Here is a 20,372-nt window from a genome sequence, read left to right on the forward strand (position 1 = left end):
ACAATTTAGCGGTTTCTTCCGCTGTGACCGCATGTGAGCAGGCTATAAAGTGGGCCATCTTGGTTAACAGGTCTACCACAACCATGATGGCTGTTTTCCCTCTGGACCTTGGCAGATCAGTCATGAAATCTATTGCCACTGCTTCCCATGGTCTTTCAGGCGTGGGTAGTGGTTCTAATAAACCTGCCGGTGCCCGCCTCTCCCCCTTGGCTCGTTGGCATTGGTCACACCCTCTCACATACTCCCGCACATCTTCCCTGACCTTGGGCCACCAGAATTCCCTAGTAACCAGCCACATGGTTTTGTGTTGCCCAAAATGCCCTGCTGTGGGGCTATCGTGCAGTTGCTTGAGTACCTTTTCCCTCAATTCCCCTTCAGGTATATATAACGCTCCCTTGTAGTACAACGCCCCGTTTCTCTCCTCAAAACCCCCGGGTTTGTCTCCCTCCCTCCTGAGACCCCTGAGTTTGTCCTGGGCGTATTCATCCTGCACCGTTCCCTCTACCAGTTCCCTTTGCCCCACCAATGCCGCCCCACACACCCAGCGGTCCTCTGGAATGACATGGGTCTCTTCGGGTGCTCCCTCCCCCTCCAAATATTCAGGTTTGCGTGAGAGAGCGTCCGCCCTAACGTTCTCTGGGCCTGGCACGTAACAAATCTCAAAGTTAAATTTGGAGAACTCCTGGGCCCATCTCAACTGCCGTTGGTTGAGCACTCGCGCAGTTCTCCAATACTCTAGATTCTTATGGTCCGTGCACACTTGCACCTTATGTTGTGCACCAATTAGCAGGTGCCTCCATCTCCGGAAAGCCTCATGAATCGCAAGAAGTTCCCGGTCGTACACCGTGTAGTTCCTCTCGGATTTGTTCAGCTTTCGCGAAAAGAAGGCACACGGTCGCCACTCTGACTCCTCCTTCCCCGGCTGCATAAGAAGCACCGCCCCTATGGCTCTGTCAGATGCGTCTGTTTCGACCCTCAGCTTTTTTTGTAAATCCACATGCAGAAGTTGTTCTTCAGAGGCGAAGGCCCTTTTCAGTTCCTCAAACGCTCGCTCCGCCTCCGCCGTCCAAACAAACTTCTTTTTACTGCTGAGACAGTCCGTGATGGGCGCCGTCAGGTGGGCGAAGTTTCGGATGAACTTACGATAAAAGTTTCCAAACCCTAGGAACCTCTGCACATCCTTCTTGGTTTTGGGTGTTTTCCATTCCAGCACTGCTTGAACCTTGCCGGGGTCCATGGCCAACCCCTTGTCTGACAAGCGGTACCCCAGGAATTCCACCTCCTTGGTATGAAACTGACACTTCTCCAGTTTCACCCACAGCCTGTTGGCTTGCAGCCTGCCCAACACTTCTCTGACGTCTCTCACATGTTGCTCCTCATTCTCCGAATACACCAACACATCATCTAGGAAGGCCACGCAATTCTTGTAGAGCAAAGGCCCCAGTACGTGGTTTATGAAAGATTGAAAACACGCGGAGCCTGTTTGTAATCCAAAAGGCATCACGAGGTATTCAAATGCCCCCAAAGGGGTGAACATGGTGGTTTTCCATTCATCCCCTTTCCTTATACGTATCAGGTTGTACGCCCCCCTTAGGTCCAGCTTTGTAAAAATCTTTCCCTTCCGCACCCTGGTCAAAATATCATCAATCCTGGGCATAGGAAAAGCCGCCGGCTCTGTCACTGCATTTAACCGCCTGAAATCACATACAAGTCTCGGCTTGTCCGTGTGCTTTTTATCCACAAAAAACACTGGGCTACCCCCCGCTGCCTTGGACTCTCTGATGAAGCCTCTCTTCAGGTTCTTGTCAATGAACTCTCGCAACTCCTGCATTTCCCTGTCTGACATGGCATACAACTTGCCTACAGGAAGCTGTGCTCCAGGGAGTAAATTGATCTGGCAATCAAAGGGCCTATGCGGGGGTAGTTGGTCAGCTTCCTTCTCGCTGAACACGTCGCTGAGATCTGCATACTGTGGTGGCACCTTCACCTTCTCCATTACTTCAGTCCCTGCCAGGGTGGCTTGGGCCCCTGCTGAACCCTTTTCCCCCCTGCAGTGTTCTAAGCAATGTGCTGAACCGAAGGAAACCACTCTTTGATGCCAGCCCACCAGCGGATCATGTAGGGCTAGCCAGCTCATTCCCAAAATAATGGGAGCGCCTCCCAAGGTGGCCACATTAAACGCTATCAGTTCTGTGTGCCTTGCCACCCTCATTATCATTGGGACGGTCTGCAAGCTGACTCCTCCTCCCAACAGTTCCCTGCCATCGATCGTGGTCACCTGAAGGGGGTTGCTTAAAGGGATCGTCTGTATCTGGTGTTCAGCAGCAAACTCCTTGCTCATAAAATTGCAGGAGCTGCCTGAGTCCAACAGCGCCTTTATTTTTAGGGGGTGTCCATTTTGCAGCTCTAGCGACACTTCAATCACTAGAGCAGGTCGAGGAGCTTCTGGCACGGGCACTTTCACTGCTCTTTGGCCTGGCTGCAGTGCCCTGACGGTGGCAACCAGGCGTTGGCTTTTACCTGCTCCGTTTCTCCCTGTTCTCCCCCCTCAACAGCTCCCACCATCCCTTGCCATTCCTTCCTCTGGGGGCAGACTCTGGCAAAGTGGCCTGGCTGTTGGCAGAGATAGCATTTCCGGGCTCCTTTTCCCTCCTTCTTAGCCCCCTCACTGGGCTTTGAAACTGCGCGCGCGCGCTGTTCCGACTTCCATCGGCTCTGCCGGCGGGAAAGCTGGCTCAGGAATGTCTGGAATGCGGAACTCCTTCCAACGTTCCCCTCTCCCTTCCCGCCTCTCCAAGGCTCTTGCCTCCTGGCGCGCTCCAATGGTCAGCACAGATTTGGTCAGCTGATCCATAGACACCGCCCTGGGGCTCCGGGACAGCTCGTCTTTCACAGCCGAAGAAAGACCTTCTTCAAATAGCATCTGAATGGGTGCCGCCGATAAATCCCACCCCAATCTGTGAACCAGCATGGTAAATTCAGTCCAGTACTCACGGACAGATCGGCTTCCCTGCTTGCAAGCCATCAGCTGTCTGCGCACCACCCCTTCCTCAATATCGCTGGAAAACATGATATCCATTGCACGAAAGAACTTCATAGTGTCCTTTAGGATATCATTGTGCGTTGCCATCAGGGGTCGAACCCAGTCTCGCGCCCCCTTCTCAAGATGCCCAATTACGAAAGCAACTCGCGATTCCTCATCAGGGAACTCATCAAACTGCACATTAAGGGCATATTGCATCTCTGTCCTAAAGGCATGGTAATCCTTGGGGTCCCCCCCAAACTTCTGCACCAATCCTGGTACCTTTCTGGGGAACTGAGTGGTTCTCCCCTTCTTGTCTGCATCCTGAGCCCTTCTCTCCTCGAGCCTCGCCGTCTGCAGCGCAAGTTGGACCTCCAAAGCTTGATACCTTTCTTCCAAGCTTGGACCAGCTCCAACCCCTGCCCCTCCGGTTCCGGCTGGGTTGCTCATGATGCTTTCTCCTGCACAGGCAGCGTACAAAGACTGTCAGACTGCTGTGAGGGGATGATTAGCTGCTTGTGCTTAAAATTGTGCCCCCTCAGAGTTTGTGCGGCTCCACAAACCTCTGTGTGTGACAGAGCTTCTCAGACATGTCTGCTCTAGTCACTAGTAGAGTCTGACAGTGGCTGCCTGCGGAAGCGCTTCCAGCAAAGAAGCTCCTTAACGGAAACGCGTCTCCTGGACTCACGACGTGGCAGCTTCCGGCGAAGCATGGGTCTCCCTACGGTGGCTTCTGACACCTCCCCGCTGTTTTTGCTGGACGTGTCTCTCACCCCTTCCTCTCCCCTGCTGGTTCCTGCCTTGGCTGCTGCGTCTCTCTCAGCATTACTGAGATCCTCCTCCAGAAACCCCTCGCTCCCCCTGCTGGTCCCTGCTTTAGCTGCTGACTCTCTCCCAGCCTCTGGGAGCCCTTCCACCTCCCTTTCTTCTGATGTCAGTTCCCTGACATAAAGGTATGATTATCCTGTTAAAGTTTTGATTTTTTTAAAAAAATATATTATACTATTGCAGCTGCAAACCTTTTATAAATATATGAATGCACTGTAAGGCTTGGGCTTTCTGACCTTCACTGCAAAATCATGGATTATTCCCCCCCCCCAAGTCAGTTTTCCTTACAAGGTCAGACTTGATAGACAAATAGCTAGACAGCTTAACTGCTCTTGCCCATAGTAGATCTCCTGTAGTATTTGATGAAAACTCCTTTTAGCTTCTGCCAGAAACACTGGCAGTGTGCAAAAGATCTGTAGGTTATGCACACTTCACACAAAAAAATAGTTGTAATCCTTTCTTTTCTTTTTCTTTTCTTTTCTTTTCTTTCTTTTTCTTTCTTTCTTTCTTTTTCTTTTTTTTTTTGCAAATCTTATTCCAAAGTAGACTTCATTTTGTTTTAAAATTCAATATTTCACAAGGAAACCTCTCTAAAAGAGCTGTTGGATATTTGCGAAGTAGATATCTTGAAAGTTCTTCCATTTCCCCAGCCTCTAGTGTCACACATTTTAGGACTGAACTGAATGTAAGACAAATTATATGGTTGCTTTAATCTACCATTCACCCTCAGTTCTCCTTCCATTGTAGTGAAGTGGCAGCTTGGTTTTTCAATATCTCTAGGCCTTGGGAAAATGTACCCTCTCCACATCTTTGGATTCTGACAAACACTTTTACCAACAGTAAATCAAAGGACAAGGAGAACCTTGTTTTGATATGAGGGGTTTTTGGCACAATTCTTAATGCAAGAAAGTTTAAAATGAAGCTGGAAATAACCTGTTTAAGATCATTTATGTTGTATTGTCAAAGGCACAAATGCTCTGAGATTCTTCATTTTGTGTTTAAGTGGGACCATTTGGTTTAGTTTAAAAAGCTCTTTAGAAAAATTCAAGACAATGTTCTGCACTATCAAACCCAACACATCTTTTGTCTGACCATCTCGCCCAAATTTGTCCTCGGAGCTAGTAAGACTCCTATTCATGGGATATACTGAGCAGTTGGCACCCTTCTCAAATAAAAGTTCTCTTCCCCGCCCCCAAATCTCTCTCCCTCTGTGTGTGTGTGTGCTATAGTTCTAGGGATGCGGATGGCGCTGTGGTCCAAACCACTGAGCCTCTTGGGCCTGCTGATCAGAAGGTTGGCGGTTCGAATCCTTACAACAGGGTGAGCTCCTGTTGCTCTGTCCCAGCTCCTTCCTACCTAGCAGTTTGAAAGCACACTAGTGCAAGTAGATAAATAGATACCCCTGTGGCAGGAAGGTAAACAGCATTTCCGTGTGCTCTGGCTCCCGTCACGGTGTTCTGTTGCGCCAGAAGCAGTTTAGTCATGCTGGCTACATGACCCGGAAAGCTGTCTGTGGACAAACGCCAGCTCCCCCGGCCTGAAAGCGAGATAAGTGCCGCAATGCCACAGTCTCCTTTGATCGGACTTAACCATCCAGGGGTCCTTTAACTTTACCTTTACCTGCTGTAGTTCTGCTGAATTTTAAGGAATTTATTTGAGAGGTTTCTAACCCCAGCACAGAGCTGCATGCCAGCAACTTGTAACGCAACATTTAAACAGGTTTGAAATTGTATTAGATTTGTACTTTTGACATGCACGATAATTTACTGTCCAAATGGATTATCCAGAGGCACTGTTGACTTTACTGGATGTAATAAGAGGCACTGGTACTATTACCCTAGCTTTAAATATTCTGGCACTCCTGCCAGTGCTTGGAAGTCAACACCATTGATTTCAGGAGAATGCTTTTCCTGATGCAAGTGTACTTAGGATCTCAGCCCATGTTTCATAACCAAGTCATCAATAAAAGGGGGGGGGGAATCCTTTCCATACTCCACTCACTGTCCTACAGCCGAAGCCATCTAAATGCTGATTGGAATTGATTCTGACACAAATTGAATGCTCCTGATCTCGCGTCTCAGTGGTAGCCTGGAAAACGGGAAGATTTAAGAGGCTATTTTTAAAATTTATTTTTGGGGAAATTCTTATTATACCAGAGTTCAATACCCTGGCAATCCATAGTCGCCCATCTAGGCACACTTAGAACAAAATGTCCACTGCATTGATTATGCACGGGACTGAATAAATCAGTTTAAAGAGTGCACTTACCACTTTCCCACAGCCATTTGGCATATGTTCCTTTTAAGTTTTTGACAAAAAGAACCTCTTGATGGATGAATTCATCTCATAAGTGGGCAAAACAAGGCCCGTTTCTTCAAGAGTGGAGTGTGGTTATGAAGCAGTCCTTCCAATAACTAAATCTGATGCACCACACTTGGTCATTAATCAACAGACAGCATCTCATCCCTACAAACGCATAACAGTAATTCATCACCACCCTGAAAGACCCATTTGAAGTTTCTCCTGCTTATTTAGTCATATTGGAAACTTCTAAATGTCTTCTCAAGTGACCTTATAATACCAAGGGGCATGGATCTTTCAGCCCAGCCCGGTTTGAATATTATAAACGTGAAAAATGTGGTGGAAATACTCAATTCAGGAAAAAACCCTGTTTTGCAGAAGTTCCACATTATCCTGTGTTGAACTCGGTTCATTTTGCCAGGATTCACTTAAATTCTCTGATCCCTCCAGACCATATAGGTCTTTTAGCCATGCTTATGCTGCGTCAGAGAGATCAGGAAACAGAGAGATCACCCAGGTATCCTAAGGTCTACAATATTCATAGCCTGTAGGGGCAGGAATTAAACTCCATAAACAATTGTTTTATTATCACATTTTTGTTGTAAGGTGTACATTCTTTGTTTCTTCAGCTTGGAAACTGCCTTGAGTATTGTAAAATAGAAAGATGGTATACAAATTAAAAGTGAAATGGAAAAAATTAAGCCTCAAAGTCCTGTGCAACGTTGCAAGTGATGAACCTCACATTCAGGTCATATCTGCATTATCCATGTAAAGTTGACATTCCCTCAGGGTCCCTTCCAACTCTACAATTCTATGATCCTACTTTAGACAGCCATGGCTTCCCCCAAATAATACAGTGGTACCTCGGTTACATACGCTTCAGGTTACATACGCTTCAGGTTACAGACTCCGCTAACCCAGAAATAGTACCTCAGGTTAAGAACTTTGCTTCAGGATAAGAACAGAAATCGTGCAGTGGCAATGCAGCGGCAGCAGGAGGCCCCATTAGCTAAAGTGGTGCTTCAGGTTAAGAACAGTTTCAGGTTAAGAATGGACCTCCGGAACAAATTATGTACTTAACCCGAGGTACCACTGTACTAGGAACTGAGTTTGCTAAGGATGCTGCAAATTGTTAGGAGATCCCTACTCCTCTAATAGCATGGCAGTTCTCAGGGTGGTTTAACAGTCAACCCCTCTTCCCAGGGAACTCTGGGAATTGTAGCTTTGTGAGGGGAACAGGTGGCTCTTAACAACTCTCAGTCCTTGACATGCCCCTGGATTGCCACCTTTCTGCCCTCTTTTCACATTTTCTAATGGTGGGACACTAGCAGCAGAGATACTTTCCTCGACAACTAGGAGGGGGCTTCCTAGGGCAGACCACCACCCAAAGGGAGAGAGATCAACAAAATCTCTTTGGTTCCTGAGATGCCTTCTGGGGAACCATAGGATTGCACTCTGAGGCATGTGAACAGCTAATTTCTTCTAAATGCTCTTGACAATTTATCCTTTCATGAGGTTCGCTGCATCTAATTACATTTTCTTTCTCATCGGTTAACCATCATTATGTCAACTGTATTGCCTGTATTTATTACTACTAGCACAATTTTAAAATAAATATATATGTATATATTACATTTATCCTGATGAGGTGAGATCATAGTGAGTCCATAGAAGCATGAAGCAGAATCCAAGGAAGAGGCTGTCGAAAGAGTTTGCGAGTGGAAACATGACAGGCCTATTAAAGAACGTGAGTCATAAATGGAAGTCATGCAGCGCTGATGCAAGGGGGGGGGCGTGTTGGACACAATGTATTGGGGCTTTCCACACCAGTAGCAATATGTAGGAACAGATTTACAGGATAGACCAAGAATCCTGTCAGATTTAATGAGGAACACAACAGAGTGGCGCCTGCAGCTTTGTACAGCCAACTTATTTGCTTATTCACTCCAATGGGAGCTTCTTTTCCCAATGCAAATTGCAGGCATGGGGAACTCAACCCAGAGTGGGACCACTGCAGAGGATATATGTATCTTTTTATGTATATTTGTATTTATCAGTAGATGCTAAATAGTGGCACTAAATAGCCATTGATTATGAGGGTTATAAATTGTGTAAATACAAACATAAAATATTTGCTTCAAGCTTATTAGGGGCTAATTTGTTATGTTTATCTATGGGGCAGTACATAGCTGCTTTATCAAGGGGGCAGAAGTGGAATGAAATGTAGATGAGCCCTGGTTCACACCATTAGCAGTGCTACAAAGCTGCCTCCATACCCTTCATTTCACTCTACAGTTTGGGTCCCCAAGAGGGACGGAGAGCAGGAAATAATTGATTGCCAAAAGATCACAAAGGAAACTGTGCTAATTATTCAACCCAAACACTGAACTCTTAATTTCCTCACCACTATTGCCCTATTCTTTCAGATGACTTGCTGTATCAACACACTGGCGAATGAAGAGCCAAAGAGTTTCAAAATGCTAAAAGCAAAATTGCCTTAGCAATACTCAGTGGGTGGCCACTAATAAAGTCCTAGATGGGACCAGACAGTTGGACCTGGGACATGCAGCCCTCCTGCGGGCTACGTTCCTGCGATGCTTAAAGTGTTTTTACTGCTAGTTTCCTTCCTCAAGCAGAGCACCAGCTGTAAGACTTGCCACCCACTGAGCATCACTAATGCAAGTTAGTTTCAGATGCTAGCACCTAGCTTATTGGGCTGTAGCTGTCAGAGGTGATTGGGACACATAAATACCTTTTCATCCAATGAAGCGTTTCTTATTTACTCATCTTAATTCTGGGTGGGTGGGGGACAACCTCACAGAACTCAGTGCAGGCTGTTCAGAAGTAGACATGTTTCAATGCCATTCACAAGGTATCGCCCACTTGATTTTAGCTCCCTTCTCCCATCCACATCGTTCACATGCTTTTGAAAATTATTCAAATACTTCCATATGTGTACATATAGTGCATAAACAAGCACATCCCTTGATGAAAATAAACAGAATAATTTCACCCTAGTTAACAATTCTTCTGAATCTCCAGTGGGCTAAAAACTAAATCCAGTTCTCCATGTATGAGTTTATTTCCCTTCCCTCTGGAAGGCTACAACCCTATATACATTAAGGTAAGCCCATTGAATTCCATGGGGATTATATCTGAGTCCATAAATGGGTAAATTTTGCCACCAGCAATGTAGTTCATCATCTTCCTAGCCAAGCTTCACTAGATAAAACATAAGAACACGGGGAGCTGACTTCTGTTGAGTTGGATCATCTAGCTCAGTTTTGTTGGTGTTGATTGGCAGTAGCTTTCCAGTAGACTGGGATCTATTCTAAGCCTACCTGCAGATGGTGGAGATTGAACCCAGGACCTTCTGTGTGCAAAGCAGATGCTCTACTAATGAGCTATGGCCTTTCCCCAGTACGGTGGTACCTCGGTTTAAGAACAGTCCGGTTTAAGAACTATTTGGTTTACAAACTCCACAAAACCAGAAATAGTGTCTTGGTTTGAGAACTTTACCTCAGTCTAAGAATGGAATCTGAATTGTGGAAGGGGACTGGCAGTGGGAGGCCTCATTAGGCAAAGCGCCCCTCGGTTTAAGAATGGTTTCGGTTTAAGAGTGGACTTCCGGAACAGATTAAGTTTGTAAACCGAGGTACCACTGTATTCTATTTAGATTCTGTTTCAGTCCTGGATTTTAGGAACAAATTAATCATTTATTTTTCATTTTACTGTCTCAAAAGATTCCTTCATATAACATAGAAGAACTATTGGATTTAATGAGAACTTTTGGTCTGTCTTTTATTATCACAGTTATAGCTTGCTGAAACCAGACATTTTTAGGGCAGGCCCACCAAATATAACCATTGTCTGCCTGAGGTTGTCCAAATCTTCAACAAGGATTATTTTGTATAAGATTATAATAATTAATGTTTCTTTATTTACTGCTTTTCAATGAATGCAGAGAGCCCCAAAGGGCTGATGATATATACATATCTTTCTCGAGTTAAGATCTGTTTGGTCATTGTTTCATTTATTTTTCATTTTTCATCATTTAAATTATTTTTCTCTTAAAGCAATAGCTATATACTTTTTACCCTCTTGAGTAAATATATACATATATCCAACATGATATTATAGTTCAGTTCCTTCCCCATTCAGGTGTAAATTTATGTTCAGCTAAAGATTTAGCCTTCGATCCTAAAATACTTTCAATGGGCCCAGCCATCCCAGAGGGTGCTAGAAACATTAGATCTCCTTCTCTAAGGCCACAAAAAGTTGTTAAACTCTAGAGAAGGACAGCCAGTGTTGGATGTCTCCTCTTCCCTACCACCATGGTACTTTCAGGGGTCCTTGATCTTCTGTTGGAGCATCAACATCAGTAAGGCAGAAAAGGTGCATGTCATGGGCAGATAGAGGGCATGTTGGTGGGAGGCAGAACAAAAGTAGGCAAGGATGCAAAGGATCCAGTGCTTTCTGGGTCTCCAAACACCACCACTCCCTGACCTGTGGGAAGAAATGAAATAAAACCAATGGGCATTATTTACAAATTAAAATACTTATACCTCACCTTTGGAATCATGGAATCCTCAAGCTGCCTTGAGAACATAGAAGTACACAATATAACTTTAAAAAATACATAGCATTATATCCAGGAAATAATCAAACCAAATGGAAAAACCCTTCTCCCCGTCCAAAGAACTTCCAAAATTCTCTAAAATAGTGCTGCCTTTCCCAGGTATCGAAAACAACCATAAAAGAAGCTGGATGAACAACCTTTGGGAGGGAATTCCATAATTTTAACATATAACTCATCATATATATAGAAGTACCTCTTATCTTAGAGTGCTCATTGAAGATATTATCATTTTTAGAGATAAATCAAAAGCAATTTTCTGCTTAATCTCATCCAAGTTCCAAAATAAGAAGTATAGTATTAGATTATTATCAATATTCATTGGTCTTTTCTTTTGCTCTGACCATGAATGTGAATTCCAAGGGTATCCCATTACCTTTTTGTTCCACAGATCAAGGATATCTAATCCAGCATCCTAATCCTATATATGATTGCCACCAATTCCAGGTGTCAGGAATATTCAAACTCCTATATTGATCTCTCTTTTGCAAGAATTTTCAATTCTACCCCTCCCATTATTTATAAATTTAATACATCTTATTCCATTTTTAAAAACATATTTTATCTGATACACTAATAGGTAATGTGGGAAACAGAAAAGGCAATTTCAAAGGGCCATTAGATTTTACTACATCTATCTGAGCCATCCATGATAAATTCATCTCATTCCATCGCCTGATATCCTTCTTGATTTCTTTACTATGGATCATAATTATTCTCAGAGTCTTTAAATCCACAGATAAGTTAATGCCCAAATGTTTATTTGAGACTTCTTTCCATGGAATAGAACAGGACTGTCTCCTGGAGCTTTTTGTATCGCAATCCTAGCTTTTCAAATTTGGTTTCATTTAATAAATAGCATGATGCTTTGCTACACTGGCGGAGGATTTCATTCAATACTTCTTTTGAAGACTCTACTAGTTCTGTCAACGAGATTACCAAACTATCGTCTGAAATTATCTGTACCTTTATCCTATCTGCTGCCTGTTGCCTGCTATAATTCTTTTTATTTGATATATGTATATTCCTGCTAATGAGTTAACGGTCAAAACAAATAGCACAAGGAAGAACAAAGACCACTGTTTCCCAAACAACCACGATCTCTAAAGTCTGTTTAAATAACTAACCATGTTGGGATTCAGAATCAGACATATTTACAAGCCCAGTGGAATGAAAAAGTAAAAGTGCTTCTTTTTCTTTTTAGCTTTCAAATCATGGTGGTGGTTGTTTTTTATACACATGTACATTATTGAAGTGTACCTTGGTTAGATGTGTGTTTAGCAGAGGGGTGGGCAACCTTGATGTAATTTTGAACGCTTTCTACCAGTGATTGTTTCAGATCTCCGGCAAGAGTGATCTGTTTCTCTTCCAGCAGTCCAGACAAAGAGGGAGAGCCATCATACAGCCACAATAAAACAGGAAAGCAGAACATGAAACCTCATTTTTAATTATGAGCCTGTTACAATTCTGGAACTTCAGAGTCAGGGGTCATTATACATATGGGAATTAGAACAGGCTAGATTTGCATTACAAACAGTTATAATTAACTGGTTTGGCATCATCATCACTGTACATTGATGATGGCAAGTGTGAAGAAATAACCAGTACTCAATACTCTTCCATCAAGACTCCTTCCTTGTTGCCCTTCCACCAGCAGGTGCAGGCTTTCCTGTTCTAACAGGTTTTGGGGAACTAATTGGTTTTAATGAAAGGGCTCGTGCTTTTCCTATGTTTTTAGCTATTCTTGTTTTTATCTGTAAACTGCTTTGAGTCCCTGTTTGGAAAAAGGCACAAAATTTTAAATATAAAATGGTCTCTCCATTGGGGTGTATGGGGTGTTAGGGGACATGTTGTGATCCTTCTGGGGTAGTCTGCCCACCTTTAGTGCCCATCTAACACTCAGCTCTCACCTGTGGCTCTTAGAAGCTGTCAGCATGTGACAGAGGCCACACCCTGGGAATGGATTCGACTGGCTGGCTAAACCAGGTGAAGGTAGACGATGGGTCTCAAACACTCAGTGAGTTAGGGACTCCCCAAGCTCTGGAGGATTAAGCAGACAGAACAAACAGTGGCTCCAATGGTCAAGAAAGTGGTTTCTACACATGCTGCAGAGGGAAGTGAGGGGCAGATGATGTCATCATCCCGGGAAGGTGGCTAATCTAGGAGAAGGAAAACTATAATCCTAAACCTCCGCTGCCTCATGGGATATCTCCGGGAGAAGAAAGATCTAAGCAGTAGACCCTACACAAATCCGGAATGGAGTCTTAAGATGGTTGGATGGCATCTTGGATGCCACCTCCCAACAGCTCCTGCAGCCAAGCTGGTACCAAACATATGGCTCTGCTTTCCTTTGAACTACATCAGCAAGGCCAAAGGGGGCAGCCCAGGACCTTCATACACTCTGCCAGGGCTTGTGCCACAGGGATGTCACTTCAGTGCTGCTAACACAGCAGTTTGACTTCACCCCTGGAGATGCACGCCATTGTCTTTCAAGACAGATAGATGCCAACAACAAAGATCTCTCCATCCCCTCTACCTTTATTATTTTATGTATTAAATTTGTACACCAGCCTTCAGCCTGCAGATCTCAGGGCAGTTCACAACATAAAAATATGGGACCTTTTCCCACCAGCCATCATCAACTGGACAGTTTTCTGTGTGCAAGCACAGGGAGTGGTGAGTTTTGAGAAACCATGGCTATCAAAGCCCTGCTTCCTCACAACAGTTGCTGTCTTCAGCTGCTCCAATTTCATGCACCGACCTACAGCCCCTGAGCTTACCTTCAGTTGCCAGAAGGGCTTCACGGTAGCTTGGGAAGCAGCAGGGCAGCTAAGCATAGCAGCTGTCGGAAAGCAACAGGAAAACAGAGGGAAGAATTCTAGGGACATGACTGAGTTGTAATTGTGATCAGGTTGATTAGCAAGTCTGCCACACCTGCTGGGACCAGACGTCAGCAATGACTGTTCCCCCACCACACACACACACACACACACACACACACGGCTTTGTCCTCTGGAAGCTCATCAGCTTGGTTTTTATTTTTTGTGCAATGTACATCTTTCCAAGGATATCTCACTTAAAAATTTGCATCAGTGATTTGCAGAAGGTTGAGATTCCCCAAAGAATCATGGTTTAATTGCTGTTATTATCTTCATAAAGCTGTCCAGGGTGCATGTGTGTGCTTTTATCCCATGGTTATTTAAAGCTTATCTCAAAGACATTGATAGCAGTGGAAGGTCTAGTGGAAGACTGCAGTCCTGGATTTCCACTAGCAGAGTTATGGTAAAAATAAAAGGACTCCTAAATCAATCATTGGCTTTCTCTAATTTATGGCATTGTTGTATTTTCAGGCCCAGCCGTGGCATACACAGCACATCATTATGGGGAAAAGCAGTTACTCGATAATATAAAAAAAGATAACTGCAGAGATAGTTAGTGTCAGCCCTCTGAAGAAAAAAATAAAATACTTAGACAACGGGTAGAAAGTCAATATTATAAATTGAAATGACAAAAAACCCTGAGATGCCTTAATAAAAAAACAAAACACAGCCCCCCCCCTCAAGCTTTAAGAGTTCACATTAGTTTTAACAAGTTGCACAATGCAGTTGATTATATGATACATAGCAGAACTTTCAAAAGCGGAATGAGATGTTGTTAGACATCTTGAGAGTTTTGTGGTGGTAGGAAATGCCCAGCTCTTGACAATGGACGCATGTGATTTGGTGGCACCCAATTCCATCCCTCACCCACAGAGTATTTCGGCCAGGTGGTGGATCTGCAGTCCACCAAGAGCAAGAACTAGAGATCTAACCACTCAAGTCAAACTTCCATTTGGAAAATGCTTTGAAATTTCATGAATTGAAATTCATGAAATTCATTTCAATATTATGGAAGGTGTTGTATCTACTGCTCAAGCTGTTTTGCTAATGCCTAATGGAGCTGTGTCCATGATGTGCCTTCAAACATCTCCAAACATGTTGGATGCTTGAGCATTCCTCCAGGCCACCCTTCCTCCACCTGATGCCTTCCATCAGCCCCAGCCAGCCCCAGTCATTGCTTGAGGCAATGACTACCTCAGTTGTTATTCGGGAATGAAACCAGAAAGCTATCTGTGACCAATAAGAAGCTTTGATGACATAAGGGTTTTCATGACCATTCCAGTATATCTGGGACACTTGGAGGGTATGAAACTGCATCATGATCTTGTCACAGCTGCACACTGACAAGGAGCCCTCTGTGACTTCTAAAGAAAGTACGTGCTGCTAGACATCCTGGTGTACAATAAGATATCATGATGTGAGGTAACATGCAAAACAGAGGTGAAAGATGAATCTTAGCACTAACAAAATGGCAAACAATGTGAAAAGTAAACCCCACTGAATTGTTCCTAGGTAAAGGTAAAGGGACCCCTGACCATTAGGTCCAGTTGTGACCGACTCTGGGGTTGCGATGCTCATCTCGCTTTATTGGCCGAGGGAGCCAGCATACAGCTTCCGGGTCATGTGGCCAGCATGACTAAGCCACTTCTGGCGAACCAGAGCAGTGCATGGAAACGCCATTTACCTTCCCGCCGGAGCGGTACCTATTGATCTACTTGCACTTTGACATGCTTTCAAACTGCTAGGTTGGCAGGAGCAGGGACCGAGCAATGGGAGCTCACCCCGTCGCGGGGATTCGAACCGCCAACCTTCTGATCGGCAAGTCCTAAGCTCTGTGGTTTAACCCATAGCACCACCCGTGTCCTGGAATTGTTCCTAGGGCTGCATATAAAAAGCATCTGAGTTGGAAAATCTGCCTGTGCAATCCTCTGCACACTAACCTGGGAGTAAGCCCCCTTGAATTCAGGGGGGCTTATTTCTAACTAACCATGTTTAGGATTTTGCTGTTAGGCTTCAATTCTGCACCTGGTTTCTTGGGGGTAAGCCCCATTGGACTCAATGGGACTTCATTTTAAGTGGGGGTGTATAGCATCACACTGCTAATCTGCAGTTTCTTCTTATTTGGGGAATTCCTTTAAAATTCTGCTTCTGTTTGGGTTTTTATTCTTCCCTCCTCACCTTATTGTTTACAATCTCACTTAAAGTGCACTGTAATTCATGAGGCCCTGCTTGGATTCTTGAAGGTCACTCGGGTCTCTGTATGTAGTCATACAATTCTGTTTTTCAAAGGTCAGCAGGGGGGGGGAGCAAAACTCTCCTTTTGGCCTACTCTGGCTCTGGAGTAATCTGATACTCTAGGAATCAATATATTCTCGAGACAGCGTTCCATGGAAAATGTAAACCTTAATGTTATCTGATATTTGGGTTGTACAAACTCAAGCAAATTGCCGAAACTATAATCCCAGGCTGTGAGTCGCTGGTCCAGATCTAATCAGTAACATGCTCTTCTGTCCATCAGCAGCACTTCTGGTGTAGCAGAGGAAGAATGGCTTGTGCATTACTGCAGTTTTGTTTTTTGGTTTAATAAGATGTGTAGAGGACTGACTAATGCTACTTAATATTAACAAATTATTAGAGCATTTTAAAGCAAGTAAACTATCCTATACCATTAGCTCATCTGGGATGGTGATTAGCTTAGCAGTAGAATGCATTCCTGGACTGCAGGAAATCCCAGTTCATTCTCTGATAACTTCCATTAAAAGGACTGCAAGGTTTGGGAAGGCCAGAGAGCAGCTTCTACTCAGTGTAGATTGCACTAGCTATGGGGGAAAGGGAGAAAGACAGATATAGATACGGAACTACTGGCAGATTGCTGAATACTGTGAAGCAGATCGGTAGGGATTTTATGAGTGTTTGTGACAAGGAGTGCTTGTGTCATGGGCCACGTGGAGGTGCCTTGGTGAGAGTGGTCAGACAGGGAGGAGTGGGACAAGACTGGAGAACTGAAGGGACTCAACCCAGGGGAGGGGACCAGCAGAGTGGGGGGGGCAGTGAGCAGAACTCATTGGCGATCTCTGACCCAGGGCAAGGGGCAAATAGGTTGCATTGTCATTGGATACTCCAAGTGCAGCATCCCAGCTTATCAAACACTGCCTTCAGCACCACCCCTCTGCCAGTAAAGAATCACTCCTTTCAGTGGAGAGACTAAAAGATAAATCTTACAGGAAGACACAAGATTTACCCACTCTGGAAGAATGGCAGATGAAGGTGATGGACTATATGGAATTGGCGGAAATGACTGGCAGAATCCGAGACCAGGGAGAAGAGTCGATGGAAGAAGATTCGAAGAAATTTAAAGACTATTTACAGAAATATTGCAAAATTAATGAATGTTAGAATGATGTCTGAATGAAGTTAAGTGGTTTTAGCAGCAATGTTATTAAGGTGTATGTAAAAATGGATTGTTAACAGATGAAAGTCCAAAGTCATAATTTATTAAGTTAAAGGATTAAGATAAAAACAAAGAGGGAAAGGAATTGCTGAATTAATTAATAGAACTGGAATACAAAAAAGGGAGGTCTGAGGAGGTCAGGGAAGCAAGGAAATGAAATGTAAGGTACGGAAAGATTGATGTGTTTTTGTTTTTTTAAAAATGTTTATTATCTTTTTTCTGTATTTTGTATTTTTTATTTCTTTCTTTTTTCTTTTTCTCTTTTTATTTATGTAATCTTTTCTTTGAAACTTTAATAAATATCATATAAAAATAAAATAAAAGATAAATCTTGCAGTGAGCTGGTCTCATCGTACCTACCTCCATCATCAAGGACAAGGAGACGAGTGCACCAGCACAGACTGCCTCCTCCACACACTCACCCTACTTGGCAGGCTGCTTGCTTGCCAAGATCTGAGCCTCAGGACATCAGCCACATGTATGAAGGTGCCCACTCTGCTCTTCAAAAGGGGTGTATGGGTGTGTGGGGCGAACAGTCATTGCTGATGTCTGGTCCCAGCAGGTATGGCAGAGAGAGAGAGAGAGAGAGAGAGAGAGAGAGAGAGAGAGAGAAATGTTGAGTCAACATCTTAGCCTCTGCATAGCCATATACTCTAGAGCTCTGCCATACTTTTTGACTTAGTAACCTGTGACCAGACTTAAATTTGGACACTAGCAGATTGTAGAATAAAGCCTTCTGCATGAGTGAGAACCAAGACAGCTTGCAAAACACAGGTGGGTTTTCAGGACAAGAGAGGTGGTGTTCACCTCTTGGGGCCTATTCAGGTTCTCCTGAATATTCTTCTGAGAGGACAATGCTGTGGTGATTGTATATAACCCCAGCCAATGATACTGATTCATTAAATGTGTCTATCATGGGAGAATCACTATGCAATGAGAAGTGATGATAAATGGTGACCATCAGCCATGACATTTTATCTGTTGACTAGCAATAGGGAAGCTTGAAGAATTCAATAAAAGTCAACTCTGATGCAAACTGACTTGATCTATAGCTCCTGAACTAATGTGTGGATCAGAACATAATTACTCTTTGGATTTCATTCTTTGACTTTTGTGGTGAACAGATCTCAACTCAAAAAATGTACCAAAATGTTATTTAAAATGTATATTTTAGAATGAAATAGGTTATGAATGTATATATTAAGATAAGAATGCATATATATTAAGATAATGCATACCTGAATGCATATTTTGTGAGACAGTGCATTTTTTGAATTTTTGTGCAGAATGATTCAGATAAGGGATGAAACAGATTTGTTCATCACTAACAGCAATAGCTGTTTCACATGCTGGAAATCATCACTTCATATTGTCATCATTAAGGGATGGTTTTTCAAGTTCTAATTAATGCAAATTGTGAAGTCATCCGACTTTCAAAAGTGAAGTTCCTTTGAGCTATAAATATAATCAGGCTATCAAAAATAACCAGATGTATACATTCTTTATCCAAGCAAACAAATACTAGAAAAACCCAGAAACATGCACATATATATATATATATATATATATATATATATATATATATATATGAATATGCATTGAGCACAGTTTGAGGATGTTCTTAGAAACACCTGGCTCCTGCCAATAATTGCATTTGTGGACCCTTGATTGTAAAAATTGACTGGTCTAAAATCTGCTGTTGTAATTATGGTCTTCCATGGTTGCATGGATTCTCAGCAAGCTCTTTCATTTTAAAATATCCCGCTGAAGTCATTCTTTAAATATTTTCATGCTTCAAAGAGGAAAGTGTCTTGGAGCCAATACTTTTTGGGAAAGGCTACCAGAATGAAGGCTGTGTGATTTCATAATGGGTTGTGCTTCCAGACAGCAGGAATTCAAAAGGTCCTGGGAAGAAGCAGAAACCAAAGATCTGATGAGATGAAAGCATTAAAAAAAAAAAAACCTTCCAAAGTGGAATAGTTCAATAGGTATTCCAATATGTATTCTTTTTTAAAGGGGTGCAAAAAAAAATCTTGCCCTTACCTAAATCTGCTCTTGGAAACTGAATAGAAATCCCTAAATCAGAACTACTAAAGTTTGGTTTGGAAGGAAGAAAAGTTCAAAGCTAAAATATTTCAGTCCTGATGAATTTAAAAAAGGAAGAGTTCAGTATTTTTTCTGAATTAAAGTGAAAATTCACCTGTTTGGTTTTTGTCTGGTTTATTTCTTTGTCCCATTTGACAAGATAGATACTTAAGCAGGGAACAGAAAAGGAACCCACTAGCTGAAGTATTTTTGGCCATCTTCATCAGGCAGAAGCATGACTGCTGCATGCTGAAGATAAGTAGAACATACATGGTAGCCAATGCCTGCCTGCCTGCCTGCTCTACAAGTCCTGGGAAAGACAGAAGGTGACAAGGATCTGTGAGCAGGTAGATCTTTGCAAAGCCAATGTGAGAACTTTAGAAAATGAGGCAAAGCAGGAATACGTGGGGTCATACCTTCATAGTCAATAGTTTAATTTTCCATAGTCAGTTTACTAAGCAATTGCCATTGACATATCTAACACAGCTACACAAAATTAACTTAGTGATTTTTGTAGTCAAATTGCCCGAAATAAGTTTTCATTTCTCAAAAGTGTACATGTACTGCTCGCTCTCTCTCTCTCTCTCTCTCATTTGTATATACAGTGGAACCTTGGTTGTCGAAAGTAATCTGTTCCGGAAGACCGTCCAACTTCTGAAACATTTGACAACCAAGATGCAATGGGCGGTTGGCAAATTCCATTGAGACAATGGAGAAATGCACCTCGGAAGCTGTTTGACTTCAGAGGCGCATTCGAAAGCAGAAGCATTCACTTCCGGGTTTTCAGCCTTCAGGTTCCGAATCGTTTGACTTCCGAGACGCTCAAAAACCAAGGTTCCACTGTATATATAAAGTATATATAAGCATTCAAAAAACTGGAATATGCTGTAGATTAGCTTGGAACCAAAAGTATGGGTAGGATGGAGAATTGTGTTCAGATTCCCTAGCCACAGGGGGTGAAATGCGGAAATAGCAAATTAAAAGTGGGTTTGATTATATAACAGAAAGGAACATTGTACAAAATGCCTTTTATGGGTAGAATAAAGGATAGAGGCCACAAAATGTAGATTAAAAAGAAGGCCCCTTTCTGATATCTAAGACACAGAAATGCTCCATCTGGAGCAGGACTCCCATGTCTTTTACTGTTTGTGATGAAAAAGTAGGGCATAT

The 20,372-nt window shown here is 43.2% G+C and overlaps 1 long non-coding RNA gene across 1 annotated transcript in view; it reads right to left on the reverse strand.

Annotated features, from left to right (window-relative positions):
* The window catches only part of LOC309528137, a 54,719-nt gene that overhangs the window by 11,502 nt on the left and 22,845 nt on the right, over positions 1-20,372 (reverse strand). The window contains exon 2 of the long non-coding RNA XR_014217559.1: positions 17,540-17,659. This is a non-coding gene — a long non-coding RNA (uncharacterized lncRNA). The remainder of the gene's footprint in view (positions 1-17,539; positions 17,660-20,372) is intronic.

This window comes from Podarcis vaucheri, assembly GCF_965113315.1.
Source record: "Podarcis vaucheri genome assembly, chromosome: 3".
In the NCBI taxonomy this organism is placed as follows: Eukaryota; Metazoa; Chordata; class Lepidosauria; order Squamata; family Lacertidae; genus Podarcis; species Podarcis vaucheri.